General features: G+C 40.9%; 1 long non-coding RNA gene across 2 annotated transcripts; it reads left to right on the top strand.

Annotated features, from left to right (window-relative positions):
• Positions 1-11,871: 11,871 nt before the first annotated feature.
• Positions 11,872-25,059, top strand: LOC138836771 (uncharacterized). 2 transcript variants are annotated; one of them, XR_011375049.1, is made up of 6 exons: positions 11,872-11,954; positions 12,366-12,590; positions 16,383-17,450; positions 17,877-17,992; positions 20,835-20,988; positions 22,438-25,059. It is a non-coding gene; the product is annotated as an uncharacterized lncRNA (long non-coding RNA). The 2 variants fall into 2 exon arrangements; XR_011375048.1 differs by lacking the exons at positions 11,872-11,954; positions 12,366-12,590 and having other exon boundaries at positions 16,103-17,450.
• The last annotated feature ends 2,699 nt before the right edge of the window (positions 25,060-27,758 follow it).

Raw genomic sequence — 27,758 nt, 5'->3', positions numbered from 1 at the left:
AAATATTAGACCCAGTACCAAATAACACAAACAAAAATAAGCTTCTAGTTAAAAAAAATATGTATAGAGAAGAGGCAATGTTCAGAGACTGGAGAATTTTAGTATTACTGTAGATGCATTTTGCATCTAATATGAAGTAAAATGCCTTTTATAGTATGTTTATCTTTGAAAGTTCTACTTTAAGTAAAAGGTTTTTTTTATTGGGGGGGCAGTCCTGGGGGCTGAACTCTGGGCCTGGGCTCTGTCCCTCAGCTCTTCAGCTCAAAGGGAGTGCTCTACCACTTGAGCCATAGCGCCACTTCAAGCTTTTTCTGCTTATGTGGGCTGAGGAATCAAACCCAAACTTTGCATTTCAGATATTCAAGTGACTGAATTAAAATATGCAAAAACAAGCTAAAATTAAGCTATTCCAAATATGACCATTTACTTTCATAAATGTAAAATAATGAAGATATAAGCTGAGTGCCGGTGGCTCACGCCTGTAATCCTAGCTACTCAGGAGGCTAACATCTGAGGATCGTGATTCAAAGCCAGCCCGGGCAAGAAAGTCCATGAAACTCTTATCTGTGATAAACCACCAGAAAATCAGAAGTGGCACTGCAGCTCAAGTGGTAGAGCTCTCGCCTTGAGCTGAAGAGCCGAGGGACAGCACTCAGGCCCAGAGTTCAAGCCCAATGACTGACCAAAAAATAAAATAAAATGCAAATATGACACTGGGGCACCTGTAGTTCATGCCTATAATCCAAGCCAATGAGGAGGCTCAGTGCGGAGGATCATGGTACAAATCCACTTTAGGCTAACAAATCCAAGAGAATCGTACCTTTAATTAAATCAATTGGACTTAATTTAATTAATTAAAATAATTAAAAGACAGATATGATGATTATTTGGCTTATTTATTCTTTCTTCAAGAATTGTCCACATTATGTAATAGCTACCAGCTGTCTGTGTGTGTGTGTATGTGTGTGCATTCCATCCTCTGTTTCCTAATTTCATTTCCAAGTTAATTTTGGAAGCTAGAAAACAGACAAATTCTTTTCTTCTAATTCAGTGTTCATGCCAATTTCTTTGAATATTTTTAGATCTACAGACATTTGGAAGAACTAATTTAGAAAACTTCTTTTTTTCAAAACATCGAACTAAAATGTTAAGAACTTTGGTACCAACTTCCTTTAGTAATGAAGTCTAGAAGTCTAGATGGAGGGACTTACCTAGTGCTCACATTTTGAATGAGGGCTGTGGCCACCAATGAAATATCTTGTGCTTTCTTTGCCTTGATACCTTTGTCATTTCTCTTCATTTGTGTCTGGAGTCACAGATTTTCTGGGTTATTTTTCACCATTTACATAAACCAAAGTTTCTAACTTCTGAGGCTTCTTTCCCCCCTCCTCCAACCTCCAACTTGGGCTTCTTTTTTAGATAAGCAAATGTTTCTATATGAACTACAAAGAATGACATGTTTCTTAAGTCCCATAAATGTTAAGACATTTTAAAAAATTCCTCAGATGAAAGCCAAGGACACTGCCATATAATGATCCTTATTACTTCCTAATGAAAGTTCTGACTTTTCTCTAAGTCTCAAGAAAGAGATCATTGTCTTTGGTCTCCTTTTTTATTTTGTTCTTTAAATGGAGAGAGGATTCTACTGGAAGAGAAGAAAGTGTTTATCAGACTTTTGATTTCTTTTTTAAAATTTATTGTGAAAACACTGTACAGAGGGGTTACAAAGGTTACAAGGTAATGAGTGCATTTCTTATCAAGCATTGTTGCCTCCTTCTTTGTTTCCCCTTCCCATCCCTCCCCATCTCCCCAGCCTCCCCACCAAAGTTGTGAAGTTCGTTTTTGACATAATGTCTTGTACATCTCATTGTTGCAATGGGTCCACCTGTATCCCTATTTAAACAATTTGGTTTTTCCGTTCCCCTCCACAAATTATACCAACATCAAATACAGTGAAAACAGGGATTATACCTTGTGGAAGGGACATACAAAGCAACAAAGAAATTATAACTATGTTAGAAACAATCTCAAGAAAGAAAAAACATTTGAATCCTTATCTTGGGGTTCATTTCGCCTAACATCAACTTATCTGACCTTTTCTGCTTGTCTCAGATATATACTAGTAATTGCAAATAAGGGAAACCATGGGACTTATGTTTCTTTGGGCTTGGCTTACTTCACTTAATAATATTTTTTCCAAGTTTTTCCATTTCCTAACAAATGGGGCAATGTCATTCTTTGTGATGGAGGCATAGAATTCCATTGGGTATACATACCACATTTTCTTGATCCATTCATCTACTGGGGGGCATCTGGGTTGGTTCCATATCTTAGCTATGGTAAATAATGCTGCAATAAACATAGTTGTGCTGATAGCTATAGTAGGGTCTTGTTTGCGATCATTTGTGTAAATGTCCAAAAGTGGGATTGCTGGGTCATAGGGGAGCTCTATGTGGAGTGTTTTCAGGAATCTCCATACTACTTTCCAAAGTGGTTGAATAAGTTTACTACAAAGTGTTATCAATAGCTTGCATCTTGAAATTATTCTGGCCCTATTTTCTCTTATCAGAGAGAGCATTTTAAACCTAAATAGTACAGTATTTATGTAGTACTGAGAAGAGGGCAAAAGTGGGAAAGAAGTGGTATCTTTATGTACAAAATGACCTGGGACAAGGGCTGCCTAATCAGCATATCTGAGATTTTAGAAATAAGGATAATGAGAAGTGGGTATCGAAAAGGAGAGTTTTGGCTAGCTGAAATATATCTTTTTGAGTAGGCTAAAAAACTACAGACCATAAAAAGTACAAAACAACAATTAAGCTCTAGAACTTGATGTCCAGTATCCCAAATGATAGATAGTCCCAGTGCAGAAAAGTTAACTTCTTATAGACAGCTGCTCAGAGGCATTAGACTTGTGAAATGTTTGTCATTAAAAAACCTAGAGACCTGAACCAATTATTAAAATGTCATTGGCAATTTCATTCGTAAATTGTGAAAAACTGGGTTTACAAAGTATGGATTTGTAGCTGAAGCTTAGGAGGTACTGTAATACAAGATGAATTTGAAAATTTGTTCAAAGATATCAGGCTTAACGGGAACATTAAAAAAAACAAAACCTAACAAGTTGGCCTATCATGAAGAGTCTTCAAAGGTGTACACATATTCGGTTTAGGTAGTATACTTTTAAGGGAAAATTCACTGCAGAAGACTTTCTAAAAATAGAATACATGGGCTGGGAAGATGGCTCAGTGGTAGAGTGCTTGCCTTGCATTCAAGAGGCCCTCGGTTTGATTCCATAAGCAGAAAAAGCTGGAGGTGTTGCTGCAGCTCAAGTGGTAAAGTGCTCGCCTTGAGCTGAAAAGCTGAGGGACAGCACCCAAGCCCAGATTTCAAGCCCCACCACTGACACCAAAAAAAAAAAAAAAGGAATGCATTACTGAATGTGGATGACTGAACTAGATTCTGCTTCCAGTGCTGTCTGCCACCAGCTCCATTTCAGAGCTATGAACACATACATGGTAGTTTGTGTGTTTAGAGCAACAGAGTGTATGGGTATGAGTAGTAAAATGTTTCAAGCAATGCAACATCTTGCATGTTTTTGACAGACAGGTATTACCCTTTACATGTTTGAATCCTAATCAGAAAATGTAAATTCTAGATTTAAACACTAAAAGGAAAATAGAAAATGTTAAGTATTCAGGTCAACTAACACAGGTTCCTTATATTCTATCATTAGCCATGGTATTTAGGTTCTATCTTGCCAAAAGAAACAATATGTAGACTAATAAAACTACAATATTAGACCAGAAAATAAAATAATTGTGCTGATATTATATTTGTTAAATGAAAGGGTGAGTAAATTCATACAGCAATGTTATTAGTATTTTGATTAGTTTCAAGACACATCTAAACTTTAACCTTTTCTTTCCTCTCCTTTCTCTTCTCCTCCCTTCTCTTCCTTTTCCTCTCTCTTTCCTCTCTTTCTTCCTTCCTTTTTTGCTTCCTTCCCTCCTTCCCTCTTTCCCTCCTTCCCTCCTTCCTTCCTTCCTTCCTTCTTTCCTTCCTTCTCCTTCCTCTTTTTTATTTTTTTGTGTTGTCCATATTTTTACATTTATTTATTTTAAGGAATGTTAATGGTATTTTATTTTATTTTAAAACATGATCATAGTGTATAGTATTGTCATGCCTATTATAATTATTTACTCATAATTAGAAGTTACCATAAAACCATAAAATATTTTATTGACTATTTTTAGACTTGATCATTGTACTTGTCTCTAGTTTGTCTTGATAAATTCCTATCCATAAAGTTTAGATCAAAGTATAAATATTTAAAGCCCTGAAATGTACTGAAAAGAAACCGGCCTCACTGGTTATACATTTCAGAACCTTTATATAGAGATCAAAGTATTCTTTAAAGTCACTCTTACTGAAAGTTAGTGTATATATTTTTTTAAAGTCTACAGATCTGTGTTCCAATCAATTTTATCTTATTTAACTTGCTCAGCTGTAGTTTACTGATATGGATTATTTTTTAAAAGATATTCAATATAAAGTCAGTTTTGAGAAATGAATACATTAGCATAGAACAAGAAATTGAACTTTCCTTTCAGAAATAAAAATTGGAAATATGGCATCAAATTTAACCTGAGGACAAACCAAAAGAGAATATGAATTTGTAATTAATTTACTAGTTAGTGCCAAGATGGCATTCATAAATGATTCTGTTTAAGTTTAGCACTGTTGGAGTGTTTCTGCATACTCACATATTCTTGAGATGTAAGAAGCACTGAAGTGTTTGAAATGTTGAGACTGGAACATAGAAAATGTGTGAGAACCAGCTTGACAGGTGTCAGAGATTTCCTTATGAAAATCTCACTACTTTTCCCCCAAAACTACTGCAAAGAAATAGCATATAGAACTCCTTCAGCAAGGTCAGAACAGATCCTAAGAAAGGGAAGAAAGGGGGATGATGAAAAGAATCTGAGCTAAAAGTGTGCAAAAATCAAGGTTAATCATTCCAAAGACATAATTTTAACATTACAGATATTTGCTTTTAGTGCTGAACAAAGGTATATGTGTGTGCTTAAGGATGGGTAGTGCGCAGGTTTTTAAGAGACTCAAGACATGATTAGTATCTCTGTCTAGTGAGCATGCCACCCTTCAAAATAGCTTGTGCTATTACTACACTATGATTAACCTGTAATGCAACAGAAAAATAGACTCACACCACATTGCTTTCTATCATTCTCTGAAATCATTTTTTAGAAAGTGCCATAAGAAAAAATTACACTTCAGCTTTGGTAGTTGGGTGGATAGTTCAGTGCGTAAGGTGCAGGTATAGATTATTCGATCTAAATTCTATTCAATACATCTATTTTATTAGTAGATTATATCTGCTTTTCATATATGATGCAATGTAAAACATTTTTTTCAAAATAACAAATGGAATTTAATTTATGTTAAACATAAAACAATGTTGGGTGTAACAATGTTTGACAAGAAATGTCCTTATTACCTTGTTTATGTAACTGTAACCCCTCTGATATCACCCTTATAATAACATAATATTAAATTTTAAAAAAGTCTCTACCTCTCATGCTAAAAAATAACATCAGACCTGAGCACTTAGAGATTTCTTACAATCATTTATAAGGCAAGCGTATATTTGTAAAAAAAAAAAAAAAACAGATTGGGGAAGGTGGAATAAACAGGCATCTTATGGTAACAGGAAAGTAATTTCATCTTTTCTTCCTTAAGAATATTAATCATAACTCTTCAGGATACTATACCATTTGCAAAGAACAGATAAAGCAATGATATAATCCATAGTCCTCAAGGGATTTATAATCTCATTAGAGCATCCAAGCATAAGCATAAACAAATATATGGCAATAAAAAGAAGCCAAGGCTCAATGCCAAGAGATTTCTGTAGACAGTAAGGTTATCTGTGGCATATCAAACAGAGTGGTGCATTTAAATATAAATGAATATTTAAATGTACCTACAGTTATATCTATTTTAAAGTTCCTTGGATAGTACAGATACATATACTGAAGATAAAATTATCTTGAGTAACAAGAAAAAAAATGAAGCTATGTCTATCCAGTGATAACTTAGAGATAGTGGTTTCAGATAAGCAGGTATTTAAGTGTTCAAACCACTCTCCAAAAATGATGTCGATTACCTTTGTATAGTAATCAGAGTGAGTTTCTAGTATCACCCAGGTAGAATCCATTTTTAAAGACTTCTGTTGGAAGTGGCACTGTGGCTCAAATGGTAGAGTGCTTGCCTTGAGCTGAAGAGCTCAGGGACACTCAGGTCCAGAGTGCAAGTTCAATGACTGACAAAAAAAGACTTTCATATATAATAACATATTTATTTCAAAACTTAGACTTGTATTAATACCACTCACCAGGAACATTGTTATAAACACCTCAATCTAAGTGTTGATTTGGATTTATTTTCTGATGCTGGTACTGGGCTTTATAAGCATGTTTGCTGAGCTTTTTCTGTTGAGGCTGATGCTGTAAAAATTGAGCCATACTTCTACTTCCCAACCTTTTAATGCTTTATATTATTGTTTGCTATTTTCATTTCTCACTCAAGTCAGTTTTTAGAAGTACTGCTATTGACAGTACTATGTAGTTGAGTTCACTTTTCCCCTTAAAGACTTTGTATCATGGCCACCAATTAATTGCTAATAATTACTACTCATTCATGCCATTCAGCATTCTTTCACATCTAGTCCTTGTTGCTTTTTACCAACCATATCATCCTCTACATTACTTGAAAATGGTTGTCTGAACAACTTTCCATGTTTGCTGTGAACGATTCTTTATGGTACCATAAATAAATACTACTATCTTTTTCTTCTTTTTTTTAATGCTAGTACTGGGGCTGAACTCAAGGCCTAGGTACTATCCCTTAGCAGCCATGTTTTCCCCCAAAGCTGGCCCTCTACCTACCATTTGAGTTACAGCTCCACTTCTGGGTTTTGGTGGTTGATTGGAAATAAAGAGTTTCATGGACTTGCTCAGGCTGGCTTTAAGCTCCAATCTTCAGATCTCAGCCTCCTAAGTAGCTAGGATTACCGTGAAGATCCATTTGTGTCTGGCTATAGTCTTTCCTCTTTCCTGTTGTCTTTAGCATTCTCATGACATTTAAGAGGGCAGTAATATGAAGTTAATTGAGTTCTTTTTTTCCTAATAGTTCACTGAGGGTTGATGATATTTTTCCTAGTCCTTTTATATACTGCATATGTGCCCAGAGTCTAAAAAGACAAATAGTTCAAATTGTTTATTGAGATAGATTTAGTGCATAATTTTTAGTCTGTTAAGGTTTTGGATATCTATAACAGAGAACCAGAAATCAGATGTTTTAACAACAAAAAAAATTACCGTCTCTGTCCAGAGACTACAAGTTCAAGGTCAAGAGGTCACCAAGTAAGGCTGGTTGCTTCTGAGGACTTGGAAGACAGTGGCTTTAGAGTATTCCTTGCTTTTATAAAGCTTTTTTGGTCTGTTGCAGGATAATTTCCATCAACGCATTTTTTTACCTTCATCTAGCTGCCTAAATTTTCTCTATTAATACTACCTTAAATATTTTATTGTAAAATTCTCCTTTGATATCTCAGCTTGAAGACTTTACTCCTCAACAGAGTCTATTTTTGGATGAGGTGAGCCCAATTCACAATGATGATGTTGATGCAATAATATAGATCAATGGCTATTGAAGAATTTAGTTTGCAGGTTATTTCCTATGTTGCTATTTTTTCTCTTCCTGAAGTGCTCCTATGACCCTATAACATGCCTATAAAATGTCTTACTTTCCTATTTTTCCATACCCCTCTTTTAGCATAGACTTAAGAAACACTTGACACCAAGTTTCAATCTTGTTTTACAAAGAGCTTGAGTGATTTGAGTCAAGAGGATCTAACAAACTACTGAAACATTTCCAAGTTTCATACTGTGTATTTGTTTATGTTCCAGTTAGCCTGGTTCATGGCTCTGAATGATTATCTAATCACATTGCTACACAATATTGCAAAGTAGACAACTGCATAAGTTTTCCTTGATCGGTCATCATGGAAAATAGAATCTTGATTCGATGTGGTTCCAGATGGTGGTTTGCTTACAATAGTTCAGATTTAATCATGGTCATTATAAAGGAAATGCAAATAAATTATACAACCTTTGTGAGAATTTTTATGTTATGTGCAACTACAGGCTTTCATTAAAGGCATTGTAGAGACAAAAGTAGATTTTCTTTAGGATTTAAAAAAATATTTCTGTTATCTTCACCGTATGAATAATTTAATTTTTAAAACCAGTACCTCATAGTTTTGATTGTTATTTACTTGCTGTTCATTGCTTTGAGCATGTCAAGATGCAATATTTTTTTCAGTGTTCTTAAACCTGCTCTCCAGAAACATGACAAGTGGGTTAAGATTATTACTAGCATTGTCAATTTTTTCTGAGAAAATATTTTTAGTATATATTAGTATAAAATCTCTGTAGTTTAAAAATTATTTATATAAATTCAGTATGCAACATTTTATGCTAGCTGTCCAGAATCCTGCTCTGTATGACTTACAGAACATTTATTTTTACCACTGAAGTCATAAAAGTTGTTTTCCATATCCTCTGTCAAACTTAACTACAGGCAAAAAGCAGTAAGAAATTACCTGTCAAGGGTATAAAGTTAACCCCCCAAAATCAATGGCTTTTCTGTATGCCAACAAAAAGTATGCCAAAGAAAAGTGTGGCTGAATTTAGGAAAGTAACTCCATTTGTAATAGCCCCACAAAAAATAAAATACCTAGGAATTAACTAAACCAAAGAAGTGAAGGACCTCTATGATGAAAACTTTAAAATCTTGAAAAAGGAAATCAAAACAGAACTTAGAAAATGGGAAAAACTCCCATGCTCCTGGATTGGAAAGATTAACATCGTGAAAATGGCAATACTTCCCAAGGCTATCTACAAATTCAATGCGATACCTATCAAAATTCCAACCTCATTCTTCAAGGAAATAGAAGAGGCAATCCAAAAATTCATATGGAACAATAAGAGACCCCGAATAGCAAAAATGCTCCTCAACGGAAAGAACACTGCTGGAAGAATATCAATACCAAATTTCAAACTCTACTATAAAGCCATAGTAATCAAAACAGCTTGGTATTGGCATAAGAACAGACCTCAGGACCAATGGAATAGAATTGAAAACCCAGAAATGAACCTACAGACCTATAGCCATCTAATCTTCGATAAGGAAGCTAAAACAATAGAATGGAAGAAAGACAGCCTCTTCAGTAAATGGTGCTGGCAAAATTAGCTAACAACTTGTAGAAAACTAAAGCTAGATCCTTATATATTACCTTGCACCAGAATCAACTACAAATGGATCAAAGACCTTGAACTCAAAGCAGACACTCTGAAAACATTACAGGATGGAATAGGAGAAACCCTAGGTCTCCTTGGCTCAGGCCGAAATTTTCTGAATAGAGACTCTGAAACACAACAAATCAAAGAAAGGTTGGACAAATGGGATTGCATAAAGTTGCAGAGCTTCTGCATGGCAAAGGACATAGCTAGCAAGATCAATAGAAAGCCCACCGATTGGGCGAAGATCTTTAATAGCCATACAACAGACAAGGGTCTCATATCTAGAATATACCTGGAACTCAAAAAATTAAATCCCCCAACAACAAATCTTCAAAGAAACAACTGCCCAATAAATAAGTGGACTAAAGACTTACAGAGAAACTTCTCTGAAGAAGAAAGAAGGATGGCCAATAGACACATGAAGAAATGCTCAACCTCCCTAGCCATAACAGAAATGCAAATCAAAACAACATTGAGATACCACCTCTCCCCAGTTAGAATGGCTAAAATCAAGAACTCTAATAACAACAGATGCTGGAGGGGATGAGGACAGAATGGAACCTTATTGCATTGTTGGTGGGAGTGTAAACTTGTTCAACCAGTTTGGAAAGCAGTATGGAGGTTCCTCAAAAGACTCCACATAGAGCTCCCCTATGACCCAGCAATCCCACTTTTGGGCATTTACCCAAATGTTTACAAACAAGACCACACTAAAGCTACCAGCGCGACTATGTTTATTGCAGAATCATTTACTATAGCTAAGATATGGAACCAACCCAAATGCCCCTCAGTAGATGAATGGATCAAGAAAATGTTGTGTATATATATATACACAATGGAATTCTATGCCTCCATCAGAAAGAATGGCATTGCCCCATTTGTTAGGGATTGGAAAGGCTTGGAAAAAATTATATTAAGTGAAATAAACCAGGCCCAAAGAAACATAGGTCCCATGGTTTCCCTTATTTGCAATATCTAGTATATGTCTGAGTCAAGCAGAAAAGGTCAGATAAGGTGATGTTAGGGAAATGAACCCTAAGATATGTATTCAATTTTTTTTCTTTCATGCAATTGTTTCTAACACATTTATAAGATGATTTCTTTGTTGCTTTGTATGTCCCTCCCCCACAGTATAACCCCTGCTTTCACTGTATTTGATGTTGGTATAATTTGTAGAGGTGAAGGGGAAAAACAAATCATTTAACTAGGGATACAGGTGGAACCATTGCAACAATGAGATATACAAGTAGTTGTGTCCAAAACGAACTTGACAACTTTGGTGCCGGGGGGGGGGGTGGGAGGGAGGATGAGCAGGGATGGAGGATGAGAAGGGATGGGAAGGGGAAACAAAGGCTACAATGCTTGATAAGAAATGTACTCATTATCTTGCCCATGTAATTGTAACCACTCTGTACAATATTTTCATAATAAAAAAAAAAACCTGTGAGATATCTTGCCAGTGCTAGGTCATGCCTGCAATCCTAGCTACTCAAGAGACTGAGATTTGAGGATAGCAATTGAAAGAATGTCCAGACATGAAAGTCCATTAGATACTTATCTCCAATAAACCACCAAAAAACTACAAGTGGCACTGTGGCTCAAGTGGTAGTGTGCTAACCCATAGCTGAAGAACTGAGGGACAGCGCCCAGGTCCAGAGTTCAAGCTCCATGACCTATATATATATATACATACATACATATATATATGTATGTATGTATGTATACATATATACATATATTTATATGTATGAATAAATGACCTCTCAAGTAGAATAAACTTCAGGTCCATAAAATCGGAGTCTGCTTCTGAGATACTTATATTTCATATATGGTTTTTATTAGAACAGTTATATTAAAATTTGACACAACTGTACTAAAGATATAAAAGCAAATTACTTTTTTTCTGACCTGTGAGGGACAAATAAAGATTGAAAAAAAAACATGAAAAAAAAGTTACAAAGAAGCACAGGAAACCATACAAACTAGGAACAGAAATGAGAATGACAGATCTGGATAAAACTATCATTTAATCCTGGGTGTCTGGTCTCTTCTCATTTAGAAGCTGAGTTGAGTCATTACAAAGTCTCCAATCTCAGGGTAGGTTGTAATTAGATATAGACCATGTTAAGTGAAAAGGGCAGTGTTTTCACTTCTGCCCAAGGATAGGCTCCACTGAGAGATGTCCCCACCGTGGCCATCCTAGAATGCCTAGTCTCCAAGTAGGACAAGGGCCATTGGCCAATGTCCTCGTGGTCCTCACATGGTTGCCATGGTAGCAGTAGAAGCATCTGTGGATGGGCCCAGAATTCCTTGACAATGATCCTCCTGGCCCAAGTGCATAACTGCCGGTGGGTTTGCCCTGGGCTCTGATTGGCCCATTTTCTCACTGATGTCAATGGCCTGACTTCTGATTGGTCCAGTTCCTCCTGATGTCACAGGCCATTGTGAGGTATGCCCAGCAGGATACATAAGAGGCAATTGCCCTCCAACTCTGTCAGTTACAGCACTGGGAGCTTTTCCTTGGTGACCCGCTGGACTAAGTCAGAGCTACTTGGTTGCTTTCTTTGGGTATGGGGGTTGTGTTTGTCTTGTTTGGGTTTGGGGATTTCATTTACTAGTCTGGGGGTTGTATTTACTTGTTAGTTTACCTTTTCGTAAGATTTATTAGTTGGCAACTTCATTGAGATCATCTTAGGTAATAGTTAAGCTTGATCACTTGTCATCTCAGCTGAAAGATGGTAATGTACAACAAAGTCTCCTTTAGCTCTTCCCCCAAGAAGGAGTTGATCACTGTACAACTTGACAGAGATCATCGACTATGGCTGCTATGGCTATGTCAATCTGGCCCATCACCGCCTCACAGACACCACAGTGGTGGTCAAAGTTCTCTGAAAGAAAGAGCTGGAAAGCCATGAGATAGAAAATGAGGTGGCCTTTGTGAAAACTGTACGTCACCCACACATCATCTGATTATTCCAGGTGATGGAGAATGAAGACTGTGTGTACCTTGTCACTGAGCTGGCCACTCGGGGTCATCTCTTGAGGTGGATCAAAAAATCCTCCTCCAGCTACCTTTTAGAGTTTGAAGCCAGGAGGCTATTCAAACAGATCACGAGTGCTGTTGACTACCTTCATGAGAATGGAATTGCACACCTAGACCTGAAGGCCAACAACATCCTATTGGATGCCAATCTCAATGTCAAGGTCAGTGAATTTGGGCTGAGTGACAGGGTGACCTACACAAATGTTTCTACACAAAATGTTCGATGGGTACCAGGTGGACATTTGGGACTTAGGCGTGCTATTGTATGTGATGACAATGAGAAAGTTCCCATTTGAGGGGAGTAATATGGCTGACATAGGGTTACAAGTCCTAGAGGCCAGTACACTGTTCCCCTTCACCTATCTGCAAAGAGACAAGATCTCCTTTCTAAACTGCTGACTGTGGACTTCAATCTGAGGCCTGCTATTGAGGAGATAATGGAACACCCATGGCTGGCTCTAGGTGTGGGATTTGGCCTGCTTCCTGATGAGCCACTGCCTGGCAAGCTGGATCGCATTGTCAGAGTCATGTGTGACATGGGGTACAATGTAGCTGGCATTGAAAAGGCAATCCAGGACAGAGAATTCAATGAAGCCATGGGCACCTACCTGCTCATCCAAGAAAACTTAAAAGAGAATGCCAGAATTGTGGAATCAAAACTGATGCTTTTGGATAGTCCATCTGGCACAACTCCTGAGGACAATCCCACCACAACTCTCCCTCCACAAAGGAGAGCCAGCTTTTTTGCAGGACATAACGCCTTCAGCTTGTCCTCAGAATTTCAGTTACACAATGATGATGATCAGTTACCTCTCAATAAAACCCGAAGTGCCAGTCTGCTTGTCTTTCCTCTCTACTCCCTGCAGAGCTACAGTTCCAGCTTAATGTTGGGCCAGGATTCTTTTAGCTGCTTGACAGAATGGAGCATTCACACTCAGTGGAAAATGCCCTTCCCTCTGGGCAGCCTTAGGGGGAGGCCACAGCCCCCAGGTGGAATATTAGACAGGGCTGGAGGAGGGTGGCTAACAGGATAGTCACCATATTTCGCAGAATCTGCTGCTGTGTGAAGGCCCCAAAGTAATGTCCACAGATTGAAAGTAAAGCTGTCCCAGAGAAAGTGGTGCAGAACTCTGAAACAGCACAATTGAAAACCACCAAACTCAGACTTTCAGGGTGACTCTAACTGGGTTGTGGAAAATCTGAGAGGTGTGGATTTGAAGAGCTGCAGGAGGAGAAGGAGTCATGCAGAAAGTTCACACTGCAGAAGTCTCTGGCCAGCATGGCCAGGTTGTGTGACAAGTGCTAGGGGATTCTCCAGCTGGGATTCCTTCCCAAGAAAGGACACTGCACTGGCTTTCCAATGCTAAAAGATAAGCTGAAAGGTGATCTCAAGCTGCCTGTACTTTCTGAGCTGGCTAATTCCACATCGATCCCTTACTTGAGTATTGTCACTTCATTGAACAACCTTTCACATTTGTCCCTTGAACACTAAAGATGCTTTTGTCCCAAATGCTGCAGCAGGTCATCATCTCACCTTTTATGTATGTTGCTTGTCTGCCTATTTACTTTCTAGTTCATTTATTTAGGTTTAAAGTGAGACCCTTGATGCTATAGGAGCCCATGGATCTGAGGGGCAAGAGGCATCCTGGACTCTGCTTCTCTTTCAGCAGTCTTCAGGTGAAAGGGTACAACTCCTGAGCACACTAGGTACACTGGCTGGGTTGGAACATAAGAGCAAATCTTCACTGGGAATGGAGAGGGACCTGTCTCCATTCACCCCATACACTGTCAGTGGTTTCTGCCCCAACTTTCCTCCTATTCAATGCAGTTTTCTGTGGGTGTGATTTCTATCTAAACCTCATCATTATCCCAACATAATACCATCATCCAAGAATCCCTTATTTCAGACTTGTTTATTTGCTCACAGTCAAAGAGACCCTATTACCTAGACAGGTTGTTTGATTTGCAACTTCTCCCCCTCCCCAGGAGCCCCCATTTTCTTTAAGGGGAACCAGAATGTTGGGTTAGCTGTGTTTCAAATAAGAGAACAGTCTGAACAACCAGAGTTCCTGTTAGACTGGCAAAATATATGAAGTAGAATGATACCCCTTCCTTCAAGGTAGAGGTGAAGAAACCTGTGAAGGAGCAGGATTCCTGAGAAAGTATGGAGATACAGTGGTGCCTGTGGATGGATGCCTGGGTGGGCTTTGCTAGTGGGTGGACCTTGGCTGGGCTGACTGTTTCTGAGCATGAGCAGAAACTCGGTAAGATTGGATGTGGCCCTCGACCACTGCGTTATATGTGTTGGCTCAGCTACCGGGGGGGGGGGTTTAACAAGGGAGTGATGGGGAGCAGTTGGGCACACGTGGCCTTTGCTATTTGTGCTCTGAGTCAATAGGCTGAACCTGCAGAGCACACATGACATTTGTGGAAGGAAGTGAGCTGGAGCTCCTGGTAAATCAGATTCAGCTCAGGGCCATTTGGGAAGCAAATCTCCCCTCAAAGAATGAGATGGGATTCTGGTGGGCCAAAAGGAGGGGCCAAAGGACAGCCCAAGGAGGGCCAAAAGAGGGTAAAGGATGGGCACCTTATTGAAAGACAGGACTGACACTGATGCTGTATTACAACTCAGAGGAGGATGGCCAGGAAAGGAACTGAGGAATCCTGAACTCCACATGGACCAGTGTTTAGTGAAGAGGGTGGGTGGGGAGGGAAGTACTGTGAATTTCCTTGATTTCTCAATGCTTTTTCTTTTCTCTCCATGTTTGTTTGTTGTGTGTTTGTGTCTGTGCACCTGTACTGGCTCTGGGACTTGAACTCAGTGCTTTTCTCTCTGTCTCCTTTACTCTCTCTCCTTATCTTCCCCTTCTCAGCTCTCCACCCCATTCCATCTACCTTCCCTACTTTTCTTTCTCCCTCTTACATTCCTCGTATTCTTCCCCTTTCATTCTTCTCTCTCCTCTTCTCTTCCTATTTCCTCCTCCTGAAATCTTCCTGTTCCATTCGGTCTCCCTCTCTTCCTGCTCTTGAATCAGTCTCTGACAATGTTTGTTTCTCTGTCTCTCCTCTCTCTGTCTCTCTCTTTCTCTCTTTCAGTTTGTATGGTCATAGCTGGTTCTCTACCACTTGAGTCATACCTCCCGGCTTTCATTTCTCTAGTTAATTGAAGATGGAATTTCCTAGAATTGCTGTATCTGTAATCTTACAGGTGAACTTGTGGGATAGCTAGGATTACAGGCAAAAGCCTCCAGCATCAGGCAAACACATTAGACTTTGTTAGTTTGGTGTAGCAGAGGTTGTTTTCTCAGTTATTATGAAAGGGATTTGTGTACTTATGTAAGGGACAGCTGTGTGAGGGACACCTTACAAATGGTTGTGGAAGGAAGGGGGTGGTGGCATAGTGTGCAAATGGACAGGGAGGAAGGGACATGTGCACTGCACAAAGGGTCAGCGCTGAATGTTCTATTTTGGTAGAGATTCTGGGAGTCTCCTGAGAGGCCCCCAGCTGACACCCGCTTCCCCAGAGCACAAGGTTGTGGGCATGATGCTTCCTTTCCCCTGGCAGTTCCAAGGGGAAGTGTCTAGGCCTCATGGAAGAGTAGACCCTAATTTTTCTGCTGAGGAAACTGGCATGCTGGGGGAGCTGATGTTCAAATATTCAACTATTCTTTTTTTGTGGGGGGGGTCCGGTCGTGGGGCCTGAACTCAGGCCTAGGCACTTTCTCTCAGCTCTTCAGCTCAAGGCTAGTGCTCCACCACTTGAGCCACAGCACCACTTCCGGCTTTTTTCTTTTTGCTGAGGAATCGAACCCAGGGCCTCATGCATGCAAGGCAAGCGTTCTACCACTGAGCCACCTTCCCAGCACAAATATTCAACTATTCTAAATGTCACATCTCCATTTTAGGAATCACAAAGTGAATGAATTAAAATAAATTCCCTTCCTTTCACCTAGAGGTGGTGAAGGAACAGGAGACCTGAGAAAGCATGCCTATATAATGGTGCCTGTTGATGGACCCTGTCTGAGCTGACTGCCTTCCCACATGAACAGAAATCCGGTGAGAGTGGATGTGAGCCTTCATCACTGTGATGTTTGTTTTGGTTCAGCCAGGGCACTATATTTGCACAGAGAGTCAGTGCTGAGGGCCCATGCTGCCCTTGGGTGACAATGTGGGATGGGGAGGACTTGGGCACAGCAGGCCTTTGCTATGAGGGGACTGGACTCAGAGGGCTGAGCCTGCACTGCATAATGATGAGATTTGCAGAAGGAAGGCTGTGGCTCCTTGTAGACCAGTGGTGCCGCTCAGGGGTATTTAGGGAACAGAACTCTTCTCAAAGAATGAGATGGGTTTCTGGTGAGAGAAGCAGTGAGGCCAGAGTGGTCATATAGCAGGCATCTTGGTGATAGACAGTGTTGACATTGATGCTGAAGGAGAGCTGAGAGGAGGAAGCTAAGGACTCTTGTACTCTGGATGGAACCATCTTCAGTGAAGAGGAGGGTGGGCAGGGAAGTAATGTTGATTTCCATCTTGTCTCAGTCCTTTTGTTTTATTTACTTTCTTTTTGTTTGTTGTATGCATGTGTTTGTGAGTGTGTGCTGGTACTGGCACTTGAACTCAGTGATTTTCTCTTTCTCTGTCTCCTTTGCTGTCTCTTTTTTCTTTCCATTGCCTGTCTCTCTCCCCTTTTCCAGCTAACTTCCCTCCAGGTCATTCATCTTCTCCTCTTCTTCCCCTTTCCCTCTTCTCTTGTTCTGTTTCCTCTCTCTTCCTCTGCCTCAAATCTTTTTCTCTCCTACCCCTCTATATCTTTCTCTTTGAGTTTGCATGTTCATAGCTGGTGCTCTACCACTTGAGTCACTTGAGTCCAAGCCAACATTTTTCTTCTTAATTGAAAATGGAGTATGCCCAGGATGGCTTTAACTGTGATCTTCTGAGCATCAGCTTCTGGGAGAACTATGATTACAGGCATGATCCACCATCAGCAGCAATGCTTCTGACCTCGTTAACCTGGTGTTGCACAGGTTTGTTTCTCTGATTGAGAAAAGGGATTTAGGTACTTATCTGAGGGCTGTCCATCAAGGTGTAAGAGACAGCTTGAAAATGGTAGGGGAAGGAAAGGGTTGATGGATTTTGGGGCAGAATGGACAGGGAGAAAAAAACGTGCATGGTGCAAGTATGTCAGCACAGAGAGAAGTCAGAGGTTTTGTAGAGAACCTATGCATCCGCAGAGTCCTCCCACTGACACCCCCTTCTCCAGAACACCAGGCTTTGATCAGTTCTTATTTGAGGTCTTTAGGCCTCATGGAAGAATACCAGAGCCCAATTTTTTTCCTTAGCGAATCATCTTGCTAGGAGAACAGAGTTTCAAGTCTGAGAACATTCTGAACATCCAGAGCCCATTCTGAATGACAAAAATGTATGAATTAAATACTTTTCCTCCTTGTCAGCAAGAGGTGGAGAAACCTGTGAATGAGCAAGAGACCTAAGGAAGTATGAAGATATAGTGGTGCCTGTGGATGGACCCTGCCTGAGATGACTGCATCTGGACGTGAGGGAAAATTCGGTAAGATTGGATATGTCCTTCCAGCACTGGGTTATTTGTATTGGTTTAGCCAGGGCCATGAGATTTCCACAGAGAAGGTTTGGTGCAAGCTCCTGCTGTCTGCCCTTGGGTGACAAGTGTGTGATAGAGAGGATTTGGGCACACCTGGCTTTTGCTATGTGTGCACTGATGTGAGGAGGCTGAGCCTGTAGAGAAAACTGATGAGATTTTCAGCAGGAGGTGGACGGGAGCTCCTGTTGGATCAGTGGTCCAGCTCAGGGCTATTCGAGTGCATATCTCCCCTGAAATAGCAAAATGGGATTCTGGTGAGAGACCAAATAAGGGCTCCATGAGGGAAAAGATGCGTACAGGGTAAATGACTGGGTGGACACTAAATGTAAAGGAGAAGTGACAGGAGGCAGGTTAAGAAGGGAGCTGAGGAATCCTGAATTCCACATGGGCCGTTCTTCAGTGAAGAAGGTGGGTGGGAAGGAATTACTGTTGATTTGTAAGATGGCTTTAATTTTTTCCTTTTGTATGTTTGTTGTGTGTATGTGTTTGTGAGTGTGTGCTGCTACATCTCAGTGCTTTTATTCTTATGCTGTTTCCTTTCCCTTCTCTGTCCTCTCTCCACTTTTCTCACCTTCCCCCTGCCTTGCCCCGCCATCTCCCTTCCCTTGTTTTCATTCCTCCCATACCTACTCCTATTCTACTTCTCCTGTCCCTCTACTTGTTCTCCTACCCTCTACCATTTCCTCTCCCTCTCTTCCTGCTCTTAAATCTGTCTCACTCTCTTTCCCTCCCCCTCCCTCACTCCTTCTCTCTCTACACATCTCTCCCTCTTTCCCTTTCTCCTTCTCTGTCTTTCTCTTTCTTCTCTCAGTTTTCATGGATATGTCTGGTTCTCTTCTGTTTGAGTCACGCTTCCAGGCTTGCATTTCTCTAGTTACTTGAAGATGGTATCTTCCCAGCCTTGCTGTAAATGCAGTCTTCAAGTTGTCAACTTGGGAGATAGGTAGGATTACAGACAAGAGCCTACAGCATCAGGGAATGCAATTGACTTTGTTAATCTGGTGTGGCAAAGGTTGGTTTCTCTATTTTGAAAGGGTATTTGTGTATTTATGTGAGGGACAACTGTGTATGGTTCACCTTACAAATGGTTGTGGAAGGAAGGCAGTGATGGGTTGGTGTAAATGGACAGGGAAGGATGACTTTTTTGGAATCACAAAGTGATTAAAACATACTCCCCTCTTTTCAGCTAGAGGTGATCAAGGAACAGGAGACCTGAGGAATTATAGAGATAAACTGGGGCCTATGGAAGGACATAGCCTGGATGGACTTTGGTTGTGGATGGACCACACCCATGGATGGACCCTGCATGGGATGACTGCCTTCCCACAAGAAAAAAAATTGTTAAGATTGAATATGAGCCTTCACACTACAATATTTGTATTGGTTCACCTAGGGCATTTAGAATTGCACACAGAGGCAGTGCTGAGGACTGATGTTGCCTTTGGGTAACAAGTGTTTGATGGGGAGGAGTTGGGAAAATCTGGCCTTTTCTATGTGTACAATAGGTCAGGAGGCTGAACCTGCAGAGGAGACTAATGAGTTTAGCAGCAAGAGGAGGGCTGGGGCTCCTGGTGGATCAGTGGTACTGCTCAGGGCTCTTTGGGGAGAGCAGATCTCCCATGAAAGAACAAAATGGGATTCTGGTGAAAAATTCAATGAGTGCCACAAGAGGGAAAAGATGGGTACATGAGAAATGACAGGGTGGACACTAAATGTAAAGGAGAAATGACAGGAGCTGAGGAATCCTGAATTCCACATGGACCATTCTTCAGTGAAGAAGTGGGGTGGGAGAGAATTACCATTGATTTCCATGATTTCTCAATCCATTTTCTTTTATTTTTTCAGTTTTGTTTGTTGTGTATATGTGTTTGTGAGTGTGTGCTGGTACATCCATGCTTTTTTCTTATGCTCTGTTTCCTTTCCTTCTCTGTACTCTCTCCACTTTTCTCACCTTCCCCCTTCTGCCCTCTCTCTTAACCTTGTTTTTATGCCCCCCATAACTACTCCTACTCTATTTCCCCTGTCCCTCTTCTTATTCTTCTCATGCCCTCATTCTCATTCCCTCTTCTCATGCCCTCTTCTCATTCCCTCACCTTCTCTTCCTGCTCTCTGGTGTTCCTTATCTCTCCCCTTCTCCCTCTCTGTCTTTCTCCCTTTTTTTCTTTTTCTTTCAGTTTTCATGGTCATGTCTGATTCACTGCTTGAGTCACACTTCCAGGTTTGCATTTCTCTACTTAATTTTCCCAGACTTGCTGTAAATGCAGTCTTCTAGGTGGCAATTTGTGGGATAGGTAAGATCACAGGCAAGAGCCTACAGCATCAGAGAATGCATTGGGCTTTGTTAGTCTGGTACGGCAAAGGTTTCGTTCTCTCATATGAAAGGGATTTGTGTACTTTTCTGAGGAACCACTGTGTGAGGGTTACCTTACAAATCGTTTTGGGAGGAAGAGGATGGTGGGTTGGTGTAAATGGACAAGGAAGGTTAACTTGTGCACTGTACAAGTGCATTGAAAGGTGTTAGAGTCTTAGTAGAGATTCTATGAGTCCCCAGAGAGGCCCACAGATGACTCCCCATTTCCCAAAACAGCAGGCTTTGGGCATGGTTCTTCCTTTCCCCTGGCAGTTCCCAGTTAAAGACTAAGCCACATAGAGGAATTCAGAGCCCAGTTCTTCCCCTTACAGAACCAAAGATCTAACTTAGCCAAGTTTTAATATTTGAACATTCTGAAATCAAGAGTTCAATTTTGGAATGACCGAGTGTTTGAATTAAAATACATTCCCTTCCTTTCAGGTAGAGGTGGTCAAGGAACAGTTCAACTGAGGAAGCATGGTGATCTACTGTGCATGTGGATGGATGGGGCTGGATGGACTGGGGTTGTGGATAGATCACACCTGTGGATGGACCCTGCGTAGGATGGCTGGCTTCCCACAAGAACAGAAATTCAGTAAGATTGAATATGAGCCTTCACTACTAGGATATTTGTATTAGGTCAGCCAGGGCATTAGATTTGCACACAGAGGCAGTGCTGAGGAGTGATGCTGCCTTTGGGTGACAAGTGTGTGATGGGGAGGGGTTGGACACACTTGGTGTTTTATATGTGTACACTGGGTCAGGAGGCTGAGACTGCAGAGCAGACTGATGAGATTAACATCAAGAAGGAGGGTTGGGGTTCCTGGTGGATCAGTGGAAATGCTCAGGGGTATTTGTGGAACAGAACTCTTCGAAAAGAATGAGATGGGTTTCTGGTGAGAGAAAAAATAAGGGCCAAAATAGGCCAAATAATGGGTACCTGGTGCAAGACAGGGTTGATACTGATGCTGCAGGAGAGCTGAGAGCAGGAATGTAAGGAATCCAGAACTCCTCACCAATCAGTTTTCAGTGAAGGGTGGGTGGGGAGGGAAGTACTGTATGTCCATTATTTTTCCATACTTTTTATTGTCTTTCTTTTAGTTTATCATGTGTATGCATTTGGGAGTGTGCTGGAAGTAAGGCTTGAAGTTTGTTCTTTTCTCTTTCTGTCTCCTTTCCCTCTGTGTCCTTTCCTTGCAGCCTCCTTCTACTGTCTGTCATCTCTCTTATGCCCACATTCCTTGACTTCCCCTACTCTCCTCCTTCTAATCATTTTTTCTCCATTTTCCATTCCTTCTAACGAGCTCCTTTCTCCTGAATCTGTTTCTCTGTCTTTATGTATGTGTGTATGTATGTATTTTTCTCTGTTATTCTCTCTGTTCATTTGAGTTCTCTTTCTCCATCCCTCTCTCTCCCTCCCTCAGTTTCTCTCTCTTGGCCATGGGCATGTTTCTCTCTAGTATTCTCCCAGTGGAGTCACACCTCTAGGTCTGATATTTCTACTGCGTTGGACATGGAGTCTGCCCAAGCTGGCTTTATCTGAAATCTTCTCAGTGTCAGCATGTGAAATAATTAGGGTTACACACATGAGCCTTCAGCCTTCAGTTGGTTTCTTTGTTTTTACAAAGGAATTTGTGTACTTGTGTGAGGGACAACTTACAAATGTTTGGGGAAGGAAAGGGTGTTGGTTTGGGCTGCAAGTGGAGAATGGACAGGTAGAGAATTACATTTTCACAGTGCTAGGGGGTCAGCCCTGAGAGGTGTCTGATCTTAGTAGAGATCCTGTGAGTCCCCAGAGAGGCCCTCAGCTGACACCCCCTTCCCAGAGCACCAGGCTTTGGGCATGGTGCTTCCTTTCCCCTGGCAGTTCCCAGGGGAAGCCTATAGGTCTCATGGAAGACTAGTAGGGCATGATTTTTGTCCTCATGGAACCACAGTGGGGAGAAAACTGAGTTTCAAATATTAGAACACTCTAAACTTGCAAAGGTGATGTCTGACATTACAAAGTATACAAAATAAAACATTTTTTCTTCCATTCAACTAGAGGAGAGAAGCCTTGGAAGGAAGCAAGACACCTGAGAAACCATGGAGTTACAATGGTACCTGTGGATGGACCCTTCCTAGGACATAGAGAAATTTGGTAAGACTGAATATGACCCTTTGCCCCAGGATTATTTTGCTGATTCATCCACAGGCATCAGACTTTCCACACAGAGGTACTGCTGAGGGCTGATGCTACCCTTGGGAGACAAGGGTGTGATGGGGAGGAGTTGGGCACACCTGGTCTTTGCTATGTGTGCACTGGGGTCAGGAGGCTGAGCTAGCAAAGCCAACTGAGGAGGAATTCACGAGGAGATGGGCTACAGCTCTCGTCAAATCAATGGCCCAGCTCAGGGGTATTTGAGGAGAAGAGCTCAGATCAAAGAATGAGATGGGTTTCTGGTGAGGGAAGCAATGTAGGCCACATTGGGCAAAGGATGGGCAGCTTGCTGATAGACAGAGATGGCAGTGATACAGAAGGAGAGATTTGCGGAGGAAGCTAAGGAATCCCGAAGTCCTTAAGGAGCAGTGTTCAGTGAAGAGGCTGGGTGGGGATGGAAATATTGTTGATTTTCATAATGTCTCAGTGTTCTTTCTTTTCCTTTTTCCTTTTTGTGTGTTTTTCTGAGTATGTGCTGGTACTGGGCTGGCTATCAGTGCTTTTTTTCTCGTCTTTCTGTTCCTTCTCCTTCTCTTTCATCTCTTCCCTTTTCCCATTGTTTCTTGCTTTACCATCTCTCTTCCATCCTCTTCTTCCACCACATACCATCTCCTACTGCACTTCCCCTTCCCTTCTTCCCCTCACCTCCTGCTTCCATTTCCTCTCCCTCTCCATCTGGTCTTGAGTCAGTCTCTAACCCTGTCATTTTCTCTGTCTCTCCTCTTTGTCACTCTATTATTCTCCTTTTTGTGCTTTATTTATTTGATTATTTATTTGATTAGTATTTATTTTTGGTCATGGGGCTTGATGTCTGGGTCTGAGCACTGTCCCTGAGCTCTTCAGCTCAAGGTAAATGGGTCTACAACTTGAGCCATAGCACCGCTCTGGATTTCTGGTGGTTAATTAGAGATAAGTATCTCATGGACTTTCCTGCCAGGGCTGGCTTTAAACCTTGATCCTCAGATCTCAGCCTCCTGAGTAGGTAGGATTATAGGTGTGAGTCACCTGCACCTGGTGAGTCACCATGAACATGATGTACAGAGGGGTTATATAAAAGAGTGCATTTCTCTCTGGGTGCTGGTGCATCCTAGTTACTCAGCCTTAGGATCATAATTCCAAGCCAGCCCAGGCACAAAAGTCCTTATAAGACTCTTATCTCCAATATCCACTCAAAAATTTAAAGGAATCATGGCTCAAGTAGTAGAACAGTAGCCTTGAGCCATAGAGGATCAGGGACAGTGGCCAAGCCCTGAGTTCAAGCCCCACAACTGACAAAAAAAAGAGTGTATTTGTTTTTAAAGATTGTTATCCCTTCCCTCGCTCTGTCATTGCCACTCAAAAGTTGTATTGTTCATTTTCACCATAGGGTCTAGTAAGTAGTGCTGATCTAATCCATTATTCTGATTTATACCCCTTCCTCTTCACCCTATCACTTTCCCTCTCCCTGTTCCACGCTCCCATGCTTCTTTTTACTTTCATGATCTTTTTAAACTGTCCTTTGTTTTCTTTTTTTCTAATTTATATAGTGAGAGAGTATTTGCTTTTGTGAGACTAGATTATTTCATTTAACAAGATAACCTTTCATTCGATCTATTTTCTAGCAAAGGAAGAGAATTCTACTCTGTTTATGGCTAAGTAATACTCTGTTGCCTATATAATATTTGATATAATGTCTATAAGTATGTTATACTAATGTATTTAGTATATTTCTTTAAGGGGGGATCTGGTCGTGGGGCCTGACTCTGGGCCTGGGCGCTGTCCCTCAGCTTTTCAGCTCAAAGCTAGCACTCTACCACTTGAGCCACAGCTCTACTTCCGGCTTTTTTCTTTTTGCTTATCGGGTACTGAGGAATCGAATCTAGGGCCTCATGCATGCAAGGCAAGCGCTCTACCACTGAGCCACTATCCCAGCCCCTGTATTTAATATCTTTATGTTTATTTATCCTTGTGATGATGGTCATTGAGGCTATATTCATGATTTGATTGTTGTGTACAATGCTAATATAGTTGTGAGTACAAAAATAGCTCTGTGGTAAGTTCTTATTAGTATGTAGCCATCGTATGGCTGTATTGTATGGAAAATTTCATTTCATGAGGCATTTCCCTGCTGATTTCCATTGTCATGAACAAATACATTCCTACCAGTATCCTGGCTACATTTATTATCTCTTTTCTGGAGATAGAATGTCTATACTCATATATTCCTTCATGCAATATTTTTCTGTTGTTGTACAAAATTATGTGGTTTATTATGACACTTCTACACACACACACACACACACACACACACACACACACACACACACACACACACACAGAACATTTTGATCCTATTGTCCCCTCATCACCTTCCCTTGTCTCCACTTCATACTTATCTGATTCTTCCTCCACAAAATGGTCTCTCAATTAGGTTCCTATCTTTTCATTGAACTTATCAATCTAGATTCTACATAGGAGAAAAATATGTGATATTTTCTGTCTGCCTTACTTTAACATGATGATAGCCAGTTTAATTCATTTTCCTGCATATGTCATATAATTTCATACATATTTATGGCTGAAGTAATACTCCATTGTATTAGCATGCACCTTTTTTTATCCATTCATCTGTTGATGGGCACTTAGGCTGACGTACAACAACTCTTCACAAAGGGACAAAGGCCAAGCACACCTTTTGGTGGGGAGATGCAAAATCCACTCTTGAAGATAAGTGGGCTTTTGGGTTTTTTCCTTGTTGTTAGTATTGGGGCTTGAAGTCAGAGCACCTTGTGTGTTTTGTTGTTGTTGTTATTGTTAGTACTAGGGCTTGAACTCAGAGCTTGGTGCTCTTTCTTACCCTATACCCACTCAATACTGGTGCTCTATCACTGCAGCCACACCTCTATTTCTAGCTTTCTACTGATTGATAAGAATTAATACATCCCTTTGATTTGTCGACGTAGGCAGGCTTTGAACCTCAATCTTCAGATCTCAGTCTCCTGAGTACCTAGATTATAGGTGTGAGCAACCAGTATCAGGCTCACGAGAATGTGTGTTTATGGGTTTATTTATTTTTATGTAGTTGTGTAAAGGAGTTTCAATTCCACAAGGTAGATTATGAATGTAATGCATCATGATCAAAGTCACCTTTCCATCCTTCTATGCTGTCTTTCCCCATGATGTGAGTTTTGTGATCAGATAATATCCTTTTACTTTTCAGCAAAAGGCTTTTAGGGAGGATGGCTTATGCCCTGTCTTTTGACAATGCTTATTCCTTGATTCCTTGTCTTTTGTACTGTCCTTTTATAAACAGAAGAATTAGGTTGTCTCTCGCTATCCTCTGAAATTTGTCACAAGTATTGAAATTCTCTGGTTTACAGAGAATTCACCCACTTTGTCCCTTTACCCACTTTGTCTCTCAGTCTTGTAAGTTCATGGTACCCCAAATAGTTCATCCAGCTTCCCTGAACTTCAGACCTATAGAACTAAAGTTCTTTTTTAGGCCTGTGATCGAAATAATTTCTCACATTTTCTTAAAAGAAATGTTCTCATTTCCTGCCTTATGAAATGATAATCCCTCTGTACAACACTTTAAAATTCAATGTGTGACACACACACACACACACACACACACACACACACACACACACACACACACACACACACATTCCTGAGAGAAAATAATATTTCTGGTGCCACCATAGGCCTGTAAGTATACCTGTTGGTAAAAGAGAAAATACTAGGTTACTAGGACTACCCTTGGTACAAGAATCCACTTCTGCACTAATTCTCCTCCCTTGGAAACTCCTCACTTGGCCACTGCATAGGTTAAAGGATCTGGCCTTCACTATGATATGTATGGGATTATCTCTGGTTTCTGTTTTAACCTCACAAGAATTTGGCAGTAGTCACAACTTGCAGAGTGCTGAATTTGAGGAACAGAAATGTGAAACCAAACTTTAAGCTTCTCTTTCCATCAGCAGAGCCATTTCCAGGAATCAAAATGTCTGGAAGGCACATTGGCAAAGTTTGCCTGTGCATTTGTGATTGGTGAGAAGACAAGATGGCAACCCAGGTAGGGGTGCATCTTCTCAGTGACTAAAGAAGTCGCTTCAACTAGAGCATGGCTTTAGGCAGACCCCGTACTTTATACCCACGATTCATGTCTTGCCCACCTCTCAGCAGCTCCCTTCTTCTGTTCATCCTGAGCTGTCCCACACATTGCCCCATACAGAGACTTAGTGTCTCCCCCTCCCACCCCTTCTAACCACAATCCTCAGATTTCAGGCCCCTGTGTAGTGTCTGGCCTCATATAAGATATATCTCCTATTAAACACCAAGAAATGAAAAAAAGCCAAAAGCTGATTTGTGGAGCCTAGCCTTGAGCAAAATATCTCAGGGATATTAACTGGGCCCTGAATTCAAGCCCTATGACCAGCACCAAACAACAAAAAAAGCTCAAGTGGTTGAGCTGTGGCTCAACGTGTGAAGCCCGCTTGCCTGTTTAAAAACAAGAACCCTCAAGGAGAGACACTAGGACTTTAAGAATGAGATATGAATCCTGCACTGAAAAAATGAAACAAACAAAAGACCCAGAATAAATGAAAATGCAGGCAAGAAAAAGAGCCAATTAAAGGTTTTGAAACTAGCACCAGCATGAAAGTCCATGAGACTTGTTTGAATGTGTGCCAGTCATGCACTTGAACTGGAGTGTTTTGCTTCTGGCTAGGAGTCTACTACTCCTAGTAGTTAATTGGAGATGAGTCTTATGGACTTGCCTGCCCGAGCTGGCCTCGAACAGCAATCCTCAGGCTTCAAGCTTCTGTGTAGTGCCTTTGGCTTCCCATAGGACTCTTATCTCTTCTTAAGGACCAGAAAATAGACAAACAGAAAAAGTCATGGGGGGAAATGTCAAATTGTAGGAGCTGCAAACCTTGAGGAAGAAAAACAACTAAACTGTTAAGAAGTGAAGGAGAAAGGATGGAAATAGACCAGACTCAATCTTCCACGGGCAATGACTATTAATTGAGATAGAGCAGCGAGGAACAGCCTTCCCACAGGCTTGGAGACTGTGTGTCAGAGCTGGGACAGGAGCTAGGTTTTATGAAGTCTGAGCAAGGAGGCAGCTAATGAAATAGCCACTAGGTCAAAGGCGGGGTGGGTAGGCCCACAGTGGTGGAATGCTC

This window comes from Dipodomys merriami, unplaced genomic scaffold (genome assembly GCF_024711535.1).
Source record: "Dipodomys merriami isolate MVZ:Mamm:240054 unplaced genomic scaffold, mDipMer1.0.p SCAF_259, whole genome shotgun sequence".
NCBI classification, from domain to species: Eukaryota; Metazoa; Chordata; class Mammalia; order Rodentia; family Heteromyidae; genus Dipodomys; species Dipodomys merriami.
The sequence above is the reverse complement of the archived record's forward strand: the minus strand, read 5'-3'. Positions and strand labels throughout refer to the sequence as shown.